The sequence below is a fragment of the Colius striatus genome, chromosome 4 (assembly GCF_028858725.1).
Source record: "Colius striatus isolate bColStr4 chromosome 4, bColStr4.1.hap1, whole genome shotgun sequence".
In the NCBI taxonomy this organism is placed as follows: Eukaryota; Metazoa; Chordata; class Aves; order Coliiformes; family Coliidae; genus Colius; species Colius striatus.
This window is the reverse complement of record NC_084762.1, coordinates 93518142-93538602: the sequence shown is the minus strand read 5'-3', so window position 1 is coordinate 93538602 and position 20461 is coordinate 93518142. Positions and strand designations below refer to the sequence as shown.

The window sequence follows — 20461 nt, the reverse complement described above, 5'->3', positions numbered from 1 at the left end:
CCCGGTTAGGGATGGACGGGGACACACCGAGGACGCGGGCTCGAGAGCCGCTTCTGGAAAGGTTAAACGTCTCTCCTTCCCGAGCTAACCCCCCGCCTTTCCCCCGGCCCTTGGGGATCTGCATTACCTGGGGTTAGGAGGGGTGAGCCCCCGAGGCCGGCTGAGGGCAGGGCCGAGCCCCGCCGCCATCGCCGCCCCTCACAAGCCGGGGGGCGCGGGCGGCTCGCGCCACCTGAGACCCGCGCGCGCCTGCGCAGGCGGGGCAGGGCGGCTCCCTCCCCCCCACCCCCCGGCCGCTTGAGGGGCGGCAGCCTGACCCCCCCCATCCCCCGCAGCCATGTTAGTGCGGGGAGCGAACCAGCCGGGGAGGGAGGGCGGCCGCGCATCCCATGGTGCAGCGCGCCGGGAGGGCGGGGGAGCGGCCTGGAGTGGCCGGGGCGGGCAGGCGGACGGTCGCGCCGCCGCGCAGATCCACCTCGAGTGGGGCGGCAGCCTCGGCAACCGGCGCTGGCGGGACAACTCCGCTGCTTCTCCTTCCCCCCCACCCCCGCCACAGCACCGGCTCGCCGCGGTCCCTCCGCCCGCCTGGGGCTGGCCGGAGGCGGCTGCCCGCAGCGCGGTGAGTGCTGGAGGTTGGGGCTGCCTGAGGAGAGGGAGGAGGAGGGGAGGGAAGGGGCGAGGGGGACCGGCGGAGTGAGGCGCAGCGGCCCTAACTTACATAACGGGAGGGGGAGAGGGGGGCAGTGGAAAGGGCTGTGGGGGAGCAGATGCTTTTCCTTCCGTCTGTCGTCGTCCTCCCCCCGGCTCGAGGTGCGACGGTGGCCGCGTCTCCTCAAGGGAAGAGCCGCCCGTTTGTTCTGTATCCCTCGGGAAGGGCTGCCGAGGACAGCGGGGAGGGAGCAGAGGAGACGGCCCCGCACGGGGCACGCGTGTGTCTGTGCACACACGCACACGCGAAGCGCGCCGCGGGTGCCCGCGGCCGAGGGCTCCCCGCGGCCGGGCTGCGAGCGAAGGGCTCCGGCCGAGGGGCTGTGGAGGGAGTGGTGGTGATGGGCTGAGTCTGTGTGGGCTGAGGGTTCGGGCAGAACCGCTTCCCTCCCCGGCGGTGCCTGCGAGGGAGCCTGGCTAGGCGGTGGGGGGGGGCCGGGCAGGGTGGGAAGGCAATGAGAGAAGAGCAGGCTGCGGGGAGAGGTCATCTGGTGCCCCGCCATCCCTTCCCCCTCCTTTCCCGGGGCGAAGCCGGCCGCCCCTCCGCCCCAGCCCGCCCGGGAGGCTCGGCCCGCGGCCGGCCCTGCCTGCTCCCCGGGGCCGGGCGGCCGCGCCGGTCCGGTCCCACCGGATGTGGCAGGAGGCGGCGAGGTGCCGGCGGGGCCGCGGTTCGGCGAGGCGGAGCGGGACGGTCCGTAAAGTAAACAAAGGGAAAGGGAAGGGAGGAGGAGGAGGTGTCCCCTCGCTGCCGGAGCCGGGCCGCCTGGCGTTGCCCCTTCCTCTCTCCAGGCGTGCTGGTGAAGCTGTGGTTGCCCCTTGGAGCCGGGGTTTGAGCGCGGGGGAAGTGGTTGAGCTTTCTTCTTTTTGTGTGTGTTGGGGTTTTGGATTTGTTTTTTTGGAGTGTGTATTTTTTTTGAGGTTTTTTTTTTTTTGTTTGTGGTGTTATTGCAGTCACTGGAGAGTGAGACTGTGTGATCCGGAGGGAAGCAGGGGCAGCTCTTTGGTCATATACAGTTTTAACCTGGGAACAAGCTCCTAAATCTGTATCGGAGGAAGAGGAGCAAGTATTCCTCAGAGTGGCTTTTCAGCGGCAAGGCTCATGCTGCAGAAGTTGCATTTGACAGAAGAGCCTTCTCACTTGAAGAAATTTCTCTTTCTTTGGGGGGAGAGGTGGATGGATGAATTTAAAACCCGATTTTGGGTTATGTTGTACTTCTGCAGCTGCAACAGTATTCTTCTCAAATCCCTGGGACTAATTTTGAACCATATGCTATATATTGCCAATTTTCACATCCATTCTCTTTGCAGACCTCCTTTACTGAGATGATGCTTTCTTTTGGAACAAGGAGTAGTGTTTCTCTTTGATTTCCCTTTTTTCTTCTCCCACCCTCCCCACCGGCTGAAAGGCTGTTTGCTATATTGGTTCTGTATTAGCTGACATGCAGTCAGTCTTGTTTAAGTGCTCTGGAAGTGGAGTGCATCCTGTAGGCCCCAGCACCTACTCTGTTGGACTCTTGCAGCGTTAGCCTGCAGCTCAGTTTCTGGCAGTTTGACTAGGATAATAGCAGTGCTGTAGTAAACGCATCAAATGAGAAGTTCACTTGAACGGAGAAACACTTGGGGACTCATATTGAAGTATTTAATGTAAATGTTAGCTTAAAAGTGGTATTGCAGCATCCCTTAAAAATTTAGACTCCTCTGGCCTTTGGTTGTTTAATATCTTTTTTTTTTAGCTTGTCTTAACTGGAAAAGTCCCACATTCCTCGAAGCTAATCTGCCTTTATCATCTCTCATTCTGTTAAACCTGGGTAAGGTCAAGAGCATAACCGGGTTAGGGCCAGAAAATATTAAATGTTACATAGTTCTTTGGAGCAGCTTGTTATCTTTCTAATGTTGTCCATTTCCAGAATTCCCCTACTTCCTTTCTCCACTCCTTTTTTGTTACCTCTGAAATGAGACTGTTGTCCTACCTCTTGTCTCTGTTGAAACACCTCTGCACATATGGTGTGATTTGCACATGGGGGCCCCAGCCTTTGGATTTCTTAAAGCAAGGTTGATGGCTGAGATTCTGTAAAGAATCTGCATATGTACCTTTTGAGACTGGAGATCATGTGATAAATTGAATGGATCTAAAATCTGGGGTACTGTTAACAAAACAAACACAAACCTCCCAAGAGTGGAAGGAGACACTAGTTGCTGGGAAACATTGTCTCTCACTGGACTTGAAACTGTAGGCTATTCAACAAGAGAAAAGCAGTTCTGTAATTAAGTTGTCTTTTGTGCTATTATGTCTTAAACCCATTTTTTTTAGAACATGGATTGGTGCTTGTGTTGGTTGACCTTTTATTTTATGGGAAGGTTAAAATGTATACGTGAAAGGAAGGTGGTCAAAAGCTCTAAGCTTTATTCAGCCTCAGCCTTAGGTATTAAAGTTCTAAGCATGTTGTAGTTGACACAGCAATCAACTAGTAGTGTATTGGAGTACTTAATCCAGAAATGAATATTCTTAGACTAGCATCTTGAATTTGTAACTCGCTGCAATAACTTTAAAGATTGTTTCAACTTCTAGATATCTGGTGATGGAACTTTGCCTCAATGTGTGCTACGTGTTGCTAAAAGGGTGCTTTTAAAAAAAGATAATGGTTTACCACATGATGACTGATAATGGATGGGGGAATCTTAGTGGTGTAAATTTTATCAAGCAAATAGATATTTGGAGGGATGGAAGGAGGAGAGAAAAGCTATTTGGGGGGATGGAAGGAGAAGTGAAAAGCAAAAGTGCTAAGTGACTTTGATACCTTAAGAGGTTGTCTTCAGTTTTTTAATGCATATATAAATGTGGTGGCTTTTTCTTTCAGTAGGGACATAGCTCAAGAAATTGAGTGTTTCTGGGAAAAAAGAAGTTATTTCCTGCCATTTGTAGAACAAAATGATCAGCTTTTTCTTTCCCTGAAAGGCATTGCCATGTGTAGCAGTACTGTCTTTCATATGATGAAATATTGATAATAATCCAGGCTATTCCCATTCCTTTTAGATCTCTAAGGATTTGTGGAAAAGGCTTTTTGACTATGACCATAGTACAGTTTTGAAGTACATTGTATTGCTGACTTTTCTTAAACATACATGTATATGTAAGTATTCCATCTACAGGTTTTTAACAGCTGCTTGCACTGGTGTTTACACAATAGTCATGTTTTGAAGTATGTTATAACTTGAAGTAAGCTATCATTTTGATGTAACAAGTCTGTATATTCTTATCTTGTATATTTTCAGTCTTACATAAATTTTTGTGTTAAAATTTGTAGCTTTAAAATGGATGTAGATTGTTCCATATTCTCATGTTCTGGACAAATTGCAGTAAATTGATGGAAGGTATATTAAAAAGGACACTCATACTAGAACTTACACTCCAGTTTGGTTTTCTTGTGTTGCAGCTCTGGGATGCTAACAGTGAAAACTTGAGGTTTGTTTGTAAATTGTTAGCAATTTCAAGTGAGTCTCTTGATTTGTGTACAGCTGCCACTTAGGAACCTTGGAAATCCGATTTTTTTTCTGCCACAGTGTTCAGTGAACGTGGTTTATTGTCTGTTGGAAAGACAAGAAGTTGAAAGAATGGCAAATTAAATGGAGAATGTGATCTCTAGCTGAATATCTGGTTTTAAATAGCATAAGAGAGGAAGAACAAGATTAGAGATTAATCAAGTAGATCTTTCTAAAAGCTCCTGTTTTTTGTGTCTTGCTGTCCACGTTCAGGCAGTGGTTGTCCATGTTCAGGCAGTGATTGATGGCTAATCAAAGGAACTGTTGAAACAAGTGGCTGTTTAGGGACTGAACAGCTTAAAAACCTGCATGTTTTGTGCTGTAGGCTTCATTTTTTATTTTCCCTACCCCATTCCTTTATAGCTTTATGTTGTTGCTACCATGTAAGCTTCCTAAAGTATGAGTTTTCTGCTTGCTCAGCATTTAATGTGCCTGGAATTGAGAAGTGAGTCTTCCAGCTAGGGGAAATTTGAGTGTTAGGTCTTTGTGACTAGAAAATGATCAAAAACCAAACACCCACACAAAAAAATTAACAACCAAAAGCACACAAAGCTTCAGATGGCTTGGTCTGATTTTTCTCTCTTTGTATTAAAGCAGACATGAGGCAGTTGAGAGGTGTATGAACTACTAAAATTTGCAAGGGAGTGATTTGAAAGTCAGGTCAGAGGGCTGTGTTATCAGAGGGAGTTGACACAGGGAATCATGTAGATGGAAGAAATCATTTCAGACACGACAGGAGAACCGCAGAAACTGAATGCTCTCTGGCTCTGACAATACTTGAATCCAGAGATGCAGATTGCTGGGGGTTTGTAGATGAAGAAATTGGAGAATGGTTTCCAAAATCGGATTTAGAAGACTTGAATACAATTTTTATTGAGTAAAAATTGGAATGAAAGTGGTAAGTGACAAATGCTGAACGCAACAGGTTTTAAGGGAGCATCTGATGATTTGCTTCTGACAGTGTTAGTTGTGGATACAGCTAAATTTTCTTCTAAGCTACATGTCTTGTGTTGGATTTCTTTTGTCCCTAATGACTTAAAGAGTTTTTTCCCACTCCCCACCACTCTGCATTGATCCTCTGCCTCTTTTTTATCATATTCAGTACAGAAAGGGCAGATAACAAAAACTACTTATTTTTTTTCTAGCTTCCTCTTGCATTGGAGTATTTTTTCTTTGCTGGGGAAGGGGAACTGACAAGCACTCAATTCATGTTCATTTTGCTGCAGGATTCCAATTTCATGAGAGTGTAATATAGGTCGCTTTAGAGCTTAATCCTTAATCTTAATCTTGACCCTTTCCCTGTCCATGGAACTGTAATTTAACTCCTTTTAAGACCTTGGACTAATTTCCTTCCTTTTGACTAGAAGTATATAACGTGTGCATCAGTTGTCCTGGAGACAGTGATGTGAGATTACAAATTCTTTCGTGGTGCTATCATTTTAGGTACGTCGCTGAACTAATAAATTTAGAAGCATTGAGACAGTGTATGTGTCAAGAGTTCTTAAATGAGGCAGTACTCCTTGCCTTTGCAGAAGTTGTAGTGCTGTAGCCAAAGCTGTTCTTGACGGTAAGAAAGAGGTCAGAGGGCTTTACTGACTGCTAACTACTGCTAACTACTCCTGCTTCCTGCTGCCATACTTGGGGTTTCTCATTGTTTACCCACACGTGAAAACGTGCAATTCCTGCTTTTGTTTTAGTTCATTTTGGGGGAGGGGAGAGGGAGCAGACCAGCTGAGGCTGTAAAGGATCTCTGGAAGGCAGAGGTAATTTTTCCTCTAGTCGAGTTGAAGTTCTGGGGAAGGATTCAAAGCAGCAACTGATTTATTTATTTTTATTATGGGAAGGAAGAGCTGCTACTTTCCGTTTTTTCTTGCTGCTAGCAAGGGTAGCAAATAATCAGATTGTGAGGCAGTAGCAGAGTTCTAGTTTAACAGAAGCCTAGAATGAGCTGAGTGATGTATTTTGCAGATCGAAACACACCTTTTCAAGCAGGTACCTACCTTTTTCTCCCAGGCCTTTTTTAACTGCAAGGAGTGTTTACTGATCCAATCAGGGGAAGTACAATAGCCAGTAAGCTCTCTGGTCTTGTCAACATTTGATACCTAATTTCCTAGCATTACTTTTCAGATTAATGCTCTGGGGTTATTTGCAAGAGACTTATAAATCCTAGTGTCTGAGCTATACCCAATGGTGGAGTTTCATATCAGTCAACATGTTTCGTCCTGTCAGTTGTAGATTTTTATGTTCAATGTGAATGATGAGGCAAATTTGTCCCCAGTAGTGTCATAGACATAGAATGGTAGGGGTTGGAAGGGACCTTTAGAAATCATCTAGTCCAACCCCCCTGCAGAAGCAGGGTCACCTAGATCAGGTCGCATAGGAACATGTCCAGGTGGGTCTTGAAGACCTCCAAGGAAGGAGCCTCCACAACCCCTTTGGGCAGCCTGTGCCAGGGCTCCCTCACTGAAACAGTGAAATAGGTTTTTCTTATATTTAAATGGAACCTTTTGTGTTCCAGCCTCATCCCATCACCCCTCATCCTGTTGCTAGCTACTATAGAAAAAAGTGCTGCCCCAACCTCCTGACACCCACCCTTTAGATATTTATAAATGTTAATAAGATCTCCCCTCAGTCTCCTCTTCTCCAGACTAAACAGCCCCAGTTCCTGCAGCCTTTCTTCATATGAAAGATGTTCCAGTCCCCTGATCATCTTGGTGGCCCTGCGCTGGACTCTCTCCAGCACTTCCCTGTCCCTCTTGAGCTGAGGAACCCAGAACTGGACACAGGACTCCAGATGAGGCCTCACCAGGGCAGAGTAGAGGAGGAGCAGAACCTCCCTTGACCTGCTGGCCACACTCTTCTTGATGCATCCCAGGATGCCATTGGCCTTCTTGGCCACGAGGGCACATTGCTGGCTCATGGTCAGTTTATTATCAACCAGCACTCCCAGGTGTGTCTCTGCAGAGCTGCTCTCCAGCAGTTCAACCCTCAGCCTGTCCTGGTACATGGGGTTGTTCCTTCCCAGCTGCAGGACTCTGCACTTGTCCTTGTTGACCCTCATGAGGTTCCTCTGTGCCCAATTCTCAATCCGGTTGAGATCCCGCTGAATGGCAGCTCAGCCTCTGGGGAATCAGCCAGTGCTCCCAGTTTGGTGCCATCAGGGAACTTGCTGAGGGTACACTCTGTGTCCTGTAGAATTGACACTCAGAAATTCTGTAATTTTGAAAAGAGAGTTTTCTCCTACCCATTTTGGGCCATCTCTTAAGTTGTTTTCTATGCAAGATAGTGTGAAAGCATAAAATCTACTGCTGTTTTCTTATTTTCACACAGGTGTCTGTTCTTTATACTCTTTTTTTTTTTTTTAGACTAGGCAGTTCTAATCTTTCTGTACTTCGAGGGAAAAAATTGCCTATGTTCTGGTTTAGAATACTGGAATTCTTATTGCCTGTTCCCTTCAATTAAAGGTTAATAGGGAAAGGATAAAAATAAAGTTAGTGTTTGAAAGAGTGCAGTTCCTTTTTATTTTTAGTTAATTAACCAAGCTGGTTACCAGGTTTTTTCCTGCTATTTCTAATACACTTTTCTTCAAGCGGAAATTCCTTTTGCCCGGTGTCTGAATGCTCTTGTGGTTCTTTTATGCCAGTTTACACCCCGGGATTTAGCAGTCTCCTCCTTCATCTCCTTTGCCTCTTTACTGATGCTCTTCTGTAGTGGAAGGTGTTTAAAGGCAGAGATACTGTTTTGTGATTGATTTTTGCAGCCTAGGCTGTAGCACACTGAAGTAACCTGTGTAGCAAGTACCTTCATAGTTGATTTGTTGGAACTAACTCTTTGTAAAGTGTCAAACTTCATGCTGCTTGAATTTTGTATTGGACCTTATCTCCCTTTCTTTCCCTTTTCCTCCAGCAAGTTGCACAACCCGATGGAGATATTCTATGATTCTTGTATTTTTGCCAGTGCCTCGAACCACTGGTGCCTGATACCACTGTTGTTAACCAATGGTGGAAAGAGAATAGGAAACACTGATGTGACCACAGCATTGGAAGTAGGCAAGAATTTTATTTCTACCTCTTCTGTGGCTTATGTTTTCCTTTTGATGGCTGTGCTGGTTTAACTGCTGTGCTGTACTTTATTCCCTTTTCAAATGAGGACAGTGGTTTGCTCAGGTCTTGTGTGCTGGCACTTAAACATGTGGCAGTTCTGCAGTGCTTTCTGTAGAGGGGTTTGCAGTACCCTTCGTGAGGGAAAAGTAGAAACCATGATGCTGGATCAAAGTTACTCTTTTAAGGTGCTGTCTTACTGCTTGTGGTGAACTTTGGCCTGGCCATTGCAGTTAGTTGACATTTGTCAGTGTACTTGTTAACCTTTTGTGATGCCTGACTCAGAATTGCATTTACTAAATAAAACACTTGCATTTTACTTTGAGTGAAGATGAAAAAAAACTGGTTGATACTAAGTATATAAAAATCCACATAGCAAGAGATGAGCCACAAGTTGAGAGGGTTTTAATCTCTAAATTCTAAATTTAATCTCTAAATTTTAATTGCTTTGAAGACTGTTTAATTTTATTACATTTTTAACTAGTTTTCCATTGCCAGCCTTCACCCAGGAAACCTTTACACATAAGGGTCTCTGGCTTGCAGGGAAGCTCTTTGCAAATGTTGCAAATTGCAGTTTCTCTTCTTCCTCTGGTGTTAACGGCACCATTATGGGAATGCCATTAATTAAAGACTAAAGAAGTGATTCTGAATTTTTATTGGGTCTCATTTGCTATTTCAGACTTAAGCACTGTATCCTAGAGGCTTCTATATTCCAGCTGCTTTATTAATTATCTTGTCATTTTCACTGTAGTTTGTATAAATCACAAAGCCTCAACTCTGCAGACTCTCTTCCTGCTCTGTGTTTAGTGCATTTTGGATTTTGTCTTTCAAATATCTACTCAAAACTAAACTGTCAAATTCTACAAGAGCTGAGCAAGCTGGGATGTGCAGATCATTGATTGATTGGTGCTCAGTTTGTGATTAAACTATGCTGGTGCAGAAGTAGAAATGCTCTGCTGTGGTGTAGCAAGGGAGTAGATACTTGGAGTAATTCTACTGAATTCAGTCTTGGTAGGATTTAGTTAGAATGCTGTGCTCTATTTTGGGTGAAAGGGATTTTCCTCTCTTTTGGGTGATTTCAGTAGCAAAATATACCTGGAGAACGTGTGTGTCATGTTACACAAGTACTGAACACATTAAAGTGTTAAATCTACAAGGAGATAAAGAGTTATTTCCATGCATTAGGCTGACACAGGGATGAAGAGAAAATCTTATTGAGGGGCTAAACCAAGAAATTATTGACTTCAATATGACTCAAGACTTGGGTGACTTTCTTGGGGTGGAAGAAAAACCATTGGAATAGTTTAGAGAGGGGAAACTTTTCACTAACAGTCTGTAAGAACAAATTAGACATGTCAGAAAGGAGATGCTGTTTATCACAAGCCCAGGAATGGCAGATTGATGAGATGACACCTTGAGTCCTATCTAGCCCTGATTTTGGTAATGCTAACAGGAAAAGAAGGAGGAGTTGTTATTTTTAGGTTTATGCCAATGGTCAGAAGGTAGCTGATAGTAGCCTCAGCAACTGATAGTCTTCTCTGAGCTCTTGTAAGCAAGTCTTCTCTGTTATCTTGTTAACTGTTGCTGAGGCCTGTGCAGCTTTGATGTAAATCTATTGCAGGCAAAGCATCTTGTATTTTCTTTGTGGAATGCTGTTCTCAGTTACAGCTGTAAAGGTCACAGAGAAGATTCTTTCAGTAAAGGAAACTGTCATATGCTTCTATGGATGCAGATATTCCCTAGATACATCTTGAAAAACAGAATTATAGACTGGTTACTGGTACCTGAAGCATTAGCTTAGTTGACATTTTGGCATACTCTTGCACATTTAATTGAAGAAAACATGCAAAACTCCTAAACTATGCAAGCAAGTTAATAAAGTGACCTTAGAGGATGACTCTTTATTCCATTTGGTATTTTCCTGAAATTAATGACTGTATTTTATTATGTATTGATAAACTGGGCTGTGCTTTCAGAATAATGGGAACTTCTGGTGAATTAAGAGTTTCTTTTCGTGCCTGTGTTTTCTTCTTTCATATTATCATATGATTGTGTTTTGATGCTTTACCAATAGACTTCCTCTTAATTGTAACTAATCTGTTCTAAAGCAAGTGAAAACATTTCTCAGAATTTTGTCATGGAAGGAGTAAGTCACTACTGAGATTGGGAAACAGGATTATGTAATCTTTAGTGAAAATATGGATGGAGACAATGTGATATGCATGGCTGTGTACTCAGCGCAGCTTCTGCTTGAAGTGTATCAATGATGCACCCTGCGTTTGAGGTATTCCTTGTGAAAGTAAAGGATAAACTCATTGATAGCTTTTTAAACACTACGTTAAAATTCAGAGTCAGAAGCTACTGAAATTAATACTTTTACATTTGAGTTTTCACAGAGCCTTTGAGGTAACAGGTAAAGCTAAGAAGATACATCTGTGCAATGTGTGTAAACTTTTGTGAGCTGTTTGCTATGGTCTGGGGAACTAATAGTCATTTTAAAAACTTCTTATGTGGTGAGGGAGGCAAGGAGAAGCCTCTTTCTGGTCATTTAAATTAAATTCTGTTTAATACTTTAGTGCACATGTATATAAATTGTTTTGGACATTTGAATTGTTAGGAAAAAGTCAGTTCATTTCCAGAAGTGAGTAATATTCCTTTTATTTTGCCCATCTGTTTTGATGATACAGTTTAAGGTTGAAGTTTATAAAAGAAACAGAGAAGAAGAAAGAACGTGATGTGCTTCTCTTGTGGGAATTATTCTTGAATGTGTCTCTTCTTGTGTCTCTTCTTGAATGCTTTGTGAGTATTAGACTGAGTGGATTACTTGTATTTCTCAGGTTGTGGAGAGAAATGAAAATAACATAGAGCTGTTGTAAAACTTAGTCAAAGAAGGGAGTCAAAAGGAGCGGGATATAGCAGAGTAACTTCTGTTCCATCTGCTGTCTAGAGTTTGTGTCAATAATTCATTTCTATAAGAAACTGAGCTTTAGTATTCTAGATTTCATTCCCTTGTTGATGGAAATTTGTTCCCTACGTGAAATTAATAAACCACCAAGTGGATTTCTTTAGAAGGCTAGGCACCTTTTGAAGAAGATGGTGTGTGACACACACAGTTAATTCTCAGATGGGATTTAAATGAAGTGAAAGTTCAGTTGTGTCATAGACTACGAGTCCCCAGTTATTCAGGCTTAGTAGAAGGGAGAGAGTTTCTTTGTGTGATGGCAAGACCGCTTGTCTCATGCTGTTTCTGTGCTTTCACCGTTAGTTTAATGCCTTGCTCTCCTTTCATCAAAAGAGGAGAGGGAATTCTTAAAGACGGGTGTGTATCACTGGTTTCATTTTACAACTGAATCAGCTTTTTCTTCTTTTAAAGGCAAACAAAACCTTTAAACTGTTTCATAATCTGCAAAGAGTAGTGAACCCAGGAGCTTCCCTTCCTGGGAAACATGTTTTTGAGTTCTACAATGTATTGATGCAGCTTTTTGAAGGGAAATGGGGACTGCATTGAAGTTCTTTCTTTCAAAAGTCTTTGTTACTTCTGTTGAAATGGATCTTGAACTATAATATTCTCGAATGGGAGTAGGAACAGTGGTCATATTATACCAAGCAAGAGATCAGAGAGTGGAATTACGGGAAGGGTGAGGAATGCAGCAAGTTGTGAAAATAAACGTACATAAAGCACATGTGCTTTAATACCTTACTTTTCAAGTTCATCAAATGAGTAAAACCAGGCAAGGCCTTGTGAGTTGCTGAGTTGAGTTTTGGAAAGGCAAGATGAAAGTGGTGAGTCTTGAGAAAGGCACAGTGGTTTTTCTCTCCTCATTTCACTTTGTCTATGCTTCAAACTCTATATGCATATGGTGTATTTAATGCACAGCTGTCACTTGAAATACGATCGCTTTTTTGTACTGAGCGTGTGTTACAGCAGTTTCAAGTGTTGTGTTTGACTTGTGTTCTCTGTTAAATTTTGTCTTTATAGCTAATTTAGTGCAGTGGCTCTTGTGAGTAGTTGGTGGCAGTAAATACTAACTCCTTTATTTTTCTTTTGTTTTACTGTGATACAGAACTGGGATTTTACTGAAGTTTGCTCTCTTCTCCCAATGAAGTTCTAGCAGTCTGCTTAGAAGTTTCTGTAGAAATACTGGTGGTGAGGCTGATGGTGGCCATATGGCTGTGTTTTGCGGTGATGTGCTTAGGATCTATGTTTGAGTCTGAGTCTGTTCCAGATCCTGCTTTATAGACTCTCTTATTCCAGTGTCCACACTACTAAGCAGCATTAAAATCAAGTTTAGTGCTTGTATGCCAATTATCCGCTAACACTAAGGGTTTCAGGGCTACTCAATCTTTTTATCATTGTGTTTGTCCAAATAGTGGTGTTTTGTTGATTCAGTTAAGTGCCTGGACTGTTCTGGGACTTCTGCTGAAGGCCACAGGCTGTTAGCAGCCTGTACTCAGGGCTGTGGTGTAGTATTCTGCAGCATAGGTTTCTTTCTAGTGCTACTACTGAAAGTGCTCCAGTCAGGTCCATTACTTTCATTGCTTGACATATAGAGGAGCTGTATATACACACAGTTGTTTACATAAGATACAGGGGAGCATTTAAAAATGTGGATGTATCACTATCTTGAACAATAACCTTGAAGGTAACTAGCTATAATTATGTTTTGTCTCTGCTTAAGAAGCTCTTGTGTCCAGAATTTGTTGCTGCTTGGCAAAACTCTTGAAGTCTTTCCCATCTACTGTGATCTTTTTGTGGAGTTTCCCAATCTGACTTACTGTAGTGCCAAAGAGGCAACATTGCAGACCAGATCTGATCACATTAAATACTTAAAAGGGTAGAAATGTTGGCTTATGTCTTCAGTAGTATGCTTGGTGAAGAAGTCAACCTTGAGAGGGAATAGAGTTACACTACAAGACAAAATTTAACCTTTCAGACTGTATATGGAGGTTTAGATCTACAAGTAACATGCTCTATCTTTTAATTAAAAACCAGGTAGGATTATGCCTGATTTTTAAGAGGAAAATGAGGGAAGACAGAGTGATAGATAAGTGAGTAAAAAAGACCCCAAAACTGAAGAAACACATGAACCTGGACTTAATGAGGGACTTGCAGCCAGTTGTCAAGAGTCCAAAGATGAATAGTTTTCCAGTACCAAAAAAAAGTAAAACTTCACATTTAAATATTGGCAGTTTACTGAAAACCTTTCCCTCCTTGGAAAGAAAAATTTCATAAGCTATGAAAAATTCCTTTTCTTTCCCCAGTGTATGTGTTTGTGTGTGGTTTTTTTTTTGTTTACTTTAAACCACTGTGTAAGAGATGTAAGGTTGGGTTGTTTTTGAGAAATCTGAAATAAAAGCACAATACTCTGCTTAACCCAAACTACTACTTATATTTAATCTCCTTTTGACCACTTTAGAAGCTTTCAGTGTTTATCCCTATTATTAAAACATATTGCTTTGTAATTAACTGATGAATGAAGTAAATAAGTAACCTGCAAAAACAACCCTTGTGAACATATCCCTGGAAAAGGGAGATGAAATGGTCCTGTGTTTGACTTGTCTCTGCATTACTTTTAGCAGCTAATGACCAAAAGAGAGGCCATTTAGCTGTGCTCTAGGGTTGCCATCCAACATCAAATCACAGTAGCGTGCGTTTGTACACTGAATTTTACACACATGGATGGTTCTATTGAAAATCGGTGGGATAACTTGTGTGGAAAATCTGACATGCTTGTGAGTATTTGCATTATTGATGCTGAAGCAATTAAAACAATATTGTTCTAGTATTTATGTTTGGTGTGTTTTTGATGGTGCATGCAAGTTCTGTGCTACTACACAATTGCTTTAAGAAATGCTTTAAAGGTACTATTGATGTGACAGCCCAGGGTGGTGAAAGGTCATTGCCATTGTCCTTGGAAATTAAAAGTAACTGTTGCTGTATCAGAAAACTACTTGAAATAACTGCATGGGTTTCTCAATCTGAAGATGAAGATTCAATCACTCCATCCTGTGTGATTTCCCTTTTCATAAAGGACTTCTCATGATGTCATTCCCACTCTGTTAATCGTTGGTGCTTTCACAAATTGCCCCAAATCATGACTAATTCTGTAAAAATATTCAGAGCAGACATGATTCAGGGGAAAGCTGCTGTTTTTGCCACTCAGTCTGGTAGAGATAATGGGACAGCTGGCTGACTTAACAGATTCTGTGCTAGCTTTAAAATTAGTGTTTTGAGGCAGTATCGTTCCTCTTCTGTGCCACCATAAAAGCCGTTCAGATTCTTGGTGGCGTTTTCTGCAGGGGTATGAATGTGTGTTTCGGGTGAAGGTGGCCCTTTCTATGGCTTTCATGTAGAAATTGAAATATTTGGGTTTTCTTTTCAGCTTAGAAAAACACTTCAAGCATGTAGAGATTTTTTTCTTTTTAAAACCTTTTTTGTGTTACTTCACCATCTTCAAACTCTCTTGTGCAAATCTTTCAGTGCCCTTTCTGTGTGTGGGGAAAAAAAATTAAGTAGCAAAGCTGAATAAAGAAACAGTTGTCAAAAATTGATTTTTAAGTGCTTAATATGCAAAGTTAGGCTTTTCTCTGGTACTGCCTTTGTCCTTAGGGTATATATTTGTTTGAGAGGCAAAAACCAAAACAACTAGCAACGTAACAATCAGAACTCTGTAGGTTACTCAACTCTGGAATTGTTTCAAATTGATCATTTCTTTTAAGGAAAAAAGAAAACCTCACAGCTCTTTCTGGACAGTGCATTACATGTGTGTGTTGAGCTGTATCTGTATGTATTTGCTACTGCAGCTGAAAACTGGTTTGACTGTCCTGTGATGAACATAGCCTGAGGAAATAAATGCTTTTCACTAGTTCCTCCCACACACTTTTTTTTTTCTCCAGGGAAGCTCTCTTTCTAATTCTAGATCTGGATGCTGCTAACCGAACCATTTGAATCACTCATCAGGGTTTTCAATACTCAATGGTTGTTGCCATTACTTGTCTGTTAGCTGTATTAAAAGCTCACTTCAGAATCCTTGAACTGTTGTCCTTCTTCAAAATGTCAAACCCATACAACTTGTGATATTTTTGGTTTCATTTCATGGGACCTACAGGATTTCTGGCATCTTGCTGTGTAAGGTGTCTATTTTGAGTTCAAATATAAGCCTCCGGCTTCTGCTTCCACAAACTCCTTTTGTGGTTTTTGCTTTTGGTTTGTTTGTGGCTCTTTTTCATAAGGACTTCCAGCTAAATGATCTGCACTTGTAAAGCAGGATATGTACTGAGGTCATTCCTTTGGAAGGTTACCTTGTGTTTGTAATAAGAATATCAATGACTTGCCTTTTAGGTTGTTGTATGTTTGACTACTTTGACATTAGGTCAAGAAAAATATCCTAATCAATTCTGAATGTTCATTTCAGATTTCATGTTTCATCCTGTATTGAGCACCTGCTGCTGAGAGCTGGAAAGTCTACTTAAGGTATGTGGAACAGCTAATGATTTCATTTTCACAGAAGGTTTCAGTCTGGGTAAAAATGTTAAAGTTAAGGGTTTTTGTTGACATTTCCCATGTAATTACTGATGGAAATACAGGGTTTTTTTAACTGGTATGTTTTAAAAACTGATTATATTGGTTTGTGTTTTCCCTGAGCCCTCTGGAACTGAACTTTCCCTGACATCCCATTGATAGCCTTTCCATTCAACCTGAGGGTTAAAGACTTGGGCAACAAGTCCTGCATAGGAGGAATTGTTTCAGCAAAATGTTCATGATAGTTCTCACATTCTGCTTTTCTGTAGTACATAAAAATTTGTGTTAAGCAAAATCTTCCTTGTAGGGCCACTTGGCCTAATCTTAAGTAGCTGAGCTATAAGCAGGAGAAGTTGAGTAGCCACGATTGTCTCCTACTTTCTGATTCCTTGTGACCCCCTCCCTTCTCCCAGGGTGAATGATGGTGCTTGCAAATTCAGTTTTATTCCTCTATATACTTGGTATTTCTGACTTCTGTTTTTATTGCTACTGACATATATGGATGTCTGGAATATTTGAGTGTGGCTACAAGAACTTGTTAGATCACCTGGTTTAGGTAACATTAATATTGTCCTTGCCTGGGCTGTAATACATTTGGGAACAAAGGAGATAGGGCTGCTGTCGTTTCATATGGGCTAGGCCTCTAATGGAACTTCAGCCTGTGACCTTGAAGTTTTACTTTAGAGCATGGTCTCTCCATATTTTCACCTTCAGGAAACAGCAGATCACTCAGTATCTCTTGGCTAATTTTTCAAGGGTAGATGTCTTTATTCTTTGGTAGCTTTTTTTTCTTCATGAGTGGTCTACATGTCAGTCGTTCTTAAACTTTAACTTTCAAGTTTATGGTGACTATTTGCTTCTCCTTTCTAATTTCTCCCTTCCCTTTTCTGCTATGGGATGATGTTTGTATTATGTAATTATTTTTTCCAAGGAATTCCATCCACTTTCACTACTCCAAGGAATAAGTTGGGTGATTAAAAAAAATAGCAGTCTTCAGTTTTGTCACTGGAAAAAAACCCCAAAGCACTTAAATCTGAACAAAAAGCACCAGTGCTGATATTTTTATCAATTCATACTACAACTTGTTGCCTTCTGTCACCATAATTCTGAAGTATGACTTAGATGGAAACACAGTCATTAGAAAAAATATCTTCTGAGCATGGAAAACAGTGCAGAAAACAAGTGGGGCTGAAGCAGCCTGCCCTCCCCTTCACTTTATTATCTATAAAGGTCTATAAATCAGGCCTATGATTTCAGGGTGTTTTTATACTTCATTTTGCTTGACCTTTTAAAAGGAACAGCTATGACTGTCGTGATGTCATAAGCAGAAAAGCACACTTGTGTGTTTTGTGAACTGAAGCCATTTGTTCTTTGTAATACATGGTTTGTAGAAGGCTAAAGTGAGTCATATCCTGGCAAAACCATGATGACTAGGTATTTATTAGTTTGTTAGGTAAATATTTTGGACTACCTTCCTAGATAAGGCTTTATGGAAAGACAAGCTTGTGAAAATTGGCCCTGTGAATAACAAGGCTGGGAGATATGGTGGCAAAAAACAGTGAAAGATTTTAAATGGTTCTGACTTGTCAGGCTTACATTGAAGTATGTGTATTTCTTCTGGCTGGGAATTTGGTAGGAGGAAGAGATTAGTGCTACTCTGTGAAATTGGTATTATATGTGCAAATACCAGAATGACAATTCCAGTGGAAATGACAGGAAAATGTACTGATTCTCTTGCTTACCCAACTGCTTTATAAACTGTTCTTCAAAGTCTTGTGTTCATATTGCAAAAACTTAAGCTCTTATGTGCATCATGATAGGCTTTTCATGATGTAATCACATAGTTTGTTCCCTTGTTTGGTACCAAAAATATACTTGTCCATTCACTGAACTCATCCATCTGGTAAGAGAAGGGCTTGAATTTTCCTGTCAGGTTTGCTATGGTAGTGCTGGCTTTACATGTTCCATCTGATTGTGGTATTAATATCTGTATTGGATGGAATCCCAGAACTTGAGCTCAAAGGTTTTAACTTTAGGTCCTTGCTTGGACATACTCTTCTATTTCCTATTGTGACACTTAAAATTTGCACTCAGCACATCTCACTGGTTTGAGCGGCACCCGAAAGTACTTGGCAGTTCTAGGGGTTAAATACGGGTGTCAAGGCATGTGTCCATGAAGGAGAAAAGCATGATGATTGTAGAAAAATTGACAAAATGACTCTGCTAACATCATCTAGAAACCCATAATGCATAAATGACAGTTGCTTCAGCTTATAAAATATTCTTTATCTTCTTCCCGGTGCTAATTGTTTACTTTGATTATCTGTTAGTGAATGCAGAAGACAGGTATCAATAGGGAGGGATTATGAGAGTTCTGCTCAGTTTTATAATTCTGACATACTCCTCAGGCCAGTCTTTAAGCACTGACTTGGTGCAGGGATTCTGTAGGTAGAAGCATATGGGTATTTATTGTATGTGTGTGTGTTTAAACGTGTTGGATAGCTGTTCAGACTAGGTGGTGCTGGCATTTACACCTAAGCTGGAGCTTCCAAAAGATGTGATTGTATCCCTACTGCAAGTGCCATCAGATGCTTTCCAACTTTACAGTTTTATTTTCATGGCAATTAAAGTAGCCTTGTTGTAGTCAGCATAGAACTAGTTTTAAAACACTATGGCAGATCCATAAATTAATGTTCCTTTTATCTTTTCCTGTAAGAAATGTTTCCCTAATGAGTTCTTTAAAGATCCACGATTTCATTTCTGTGTCTTTTGGATGTTAGTGCTTGTAATCTTGTTTTAATACATTCAAAGCTTTTCCATTCTTAATACAAAATACATTTCAAAAGATTTCACTTTGCATTTAGAACTGCAAAGAGTAACCACTTTGTTCTCAAGTAACAGGATAATTAGCATATATTACTTCTTGGCACTAACACCTATGTGCTTACAGCTCCTCCTGGCTTCTGAAAGTGGAATTTTGCTGGACTTGCTGTCTGGTTTATCATTCTGGACATTGGAGAAATATTTACTTTTCCACCAAGGTTATAGTAAACTACAACTTCTTCCAAGCTGGCTGATTTCACAAGTGTGTGCAAGTTCACCAGCGCTTCAGTGCAGAACATGCTCTTCTCTCTGGCTCAGTCCTCGCTGTGGAGGGCTCTGGGCTCTGTCTGTTGGCAGGCATCACTAGAGTTTTGAAAGCAAGGAATTCAAATTCTAACAAACACAAACCATGCCTAAAGCCTTTCTGAACTCTGCTCAGCATAGCTGTTAATGCTCAGCCTGTCCTCACAATAACTGTTGTTTTTTACTTAGAAGTGGGCTGGGGGGAATAAATTTTAGTGCTTGTGATAATCTTTTTAATTGTCTCATCCCTCAATGGAGTTTAATAAAACCTCAGCCTGTCTGGATGATCTTGGAATGTGTTATTGAGGTAGAATAAAGTAGTGTTTTATTCTTTCTGGATGTGCCAAAGGTCTTCTGTGTACCAAAACAATTCATTTGATTTTGAACAAATTATCAAAACAAATGATTTGTTTTGGCTGCTAACTCTTCTGGTAAATGTGAGTAGGAAACTGTAAAGCAGAAATTTAAGTTTGACTCTGTGAATAGTACTGCTTTGTAATATGATTGGATGGACCTGTAGTAGTGTGTTCTGATGATGCCAGGAACAGCCATGCAATTCTGCTGCTATCTTCCAGACTGTTTAAATTGCAGATTCTGAGTGATTGACTTGTTAAATACCCATGAAGCTTTTCCCCATATATCAAGGCCTGTACTTTGCAGAATTGCTTCAGTTTGGAAATGCTGGTACCTTTTAACAGATTACATTCCTATTGTCTTGGGGCAACTGATCTTTTTCTATTCATGCCAGCCCTGCAAGTACATACCTGTTGAACTTTGTGTAACCCTGTTAACGTGTTCAGATCGGTAAGAGTCACAGAATTGTTTGAGTTGGACTCAGTCTGAAAGGTCTTTTCCATCTATCAACCCAGCATTGCAAGTCCACCACTAAACTGTGTCCCTCAGTGCCACAGTTACATGGATTTTAAATCCTTTCAGGGATAGTGACTACCACTTTCCTGGGCAGCCAGTGGCAGGACTTGATAACCTTTTTGGTTAAGATAGTTTTTCTTAAGATGCAATATAAACCTTCTCTGGGCAACTTGAGGCTGTTGCCTTTGGTCCTGTTGCATGGGAGAAGAGACCAAAGTAGTCCTTGTATATGAAGTCAAGTATGCCTATAGGTATTCTTTTAGCTATTATGGTGATAGACTCTTAAATTCATAATGAAGGTAGATACAACCCATTTTGCTGGTCTAAAAGGTAAAACTGTTTCACTACAGCTATTCTTTTTCATCCCACTAATATATGTATTAGTTCTCTAAAAATAGAATTAGAGCTTTTGGGAATGCAGGGCTGTATTTGCAGTGAAGTTCACTGAAGCTTCTGTTTCGATGAGAACACTTCACTTGCTCCCTGGTAATGCACCATTGTCCTTTGGTCCTGTATTTTGGTTAATGGGTTAAGGTCTGTACTGCATGTTACTTGCTGCAGGGAATGCATAAGATGATTTAACACTGGCCTAGGA

At 41.5% G+C, this 20461-nt stretch overlaps 1 protein-coding gene across 3 annotated transcripts in view; it reads left to right on the top strand.

The window, feature by feature from the left end:
• The first annotated feature begins 426 nt into the window (after window positions 1-426).
• PTK2 (protein tyrosine kinase 2) overlaps window positions 427-20461 on the top strand; it is a 210350-nt gene continuing 190315 nt past the window's right edge. For all 3 annotated transcript variants that reach the window (XM_061994893.1, XM_061994890.1, XM_061994891.1), the window contains exons 1-2: window positions 427-619; window positions 15764-15822. The gene's annotated coding sequence lies outside the window, so the exon portion shown is untranslated. The remainder of the gene's footprint in view (window positions 620-15763; window positions 15823-20461) is intronic.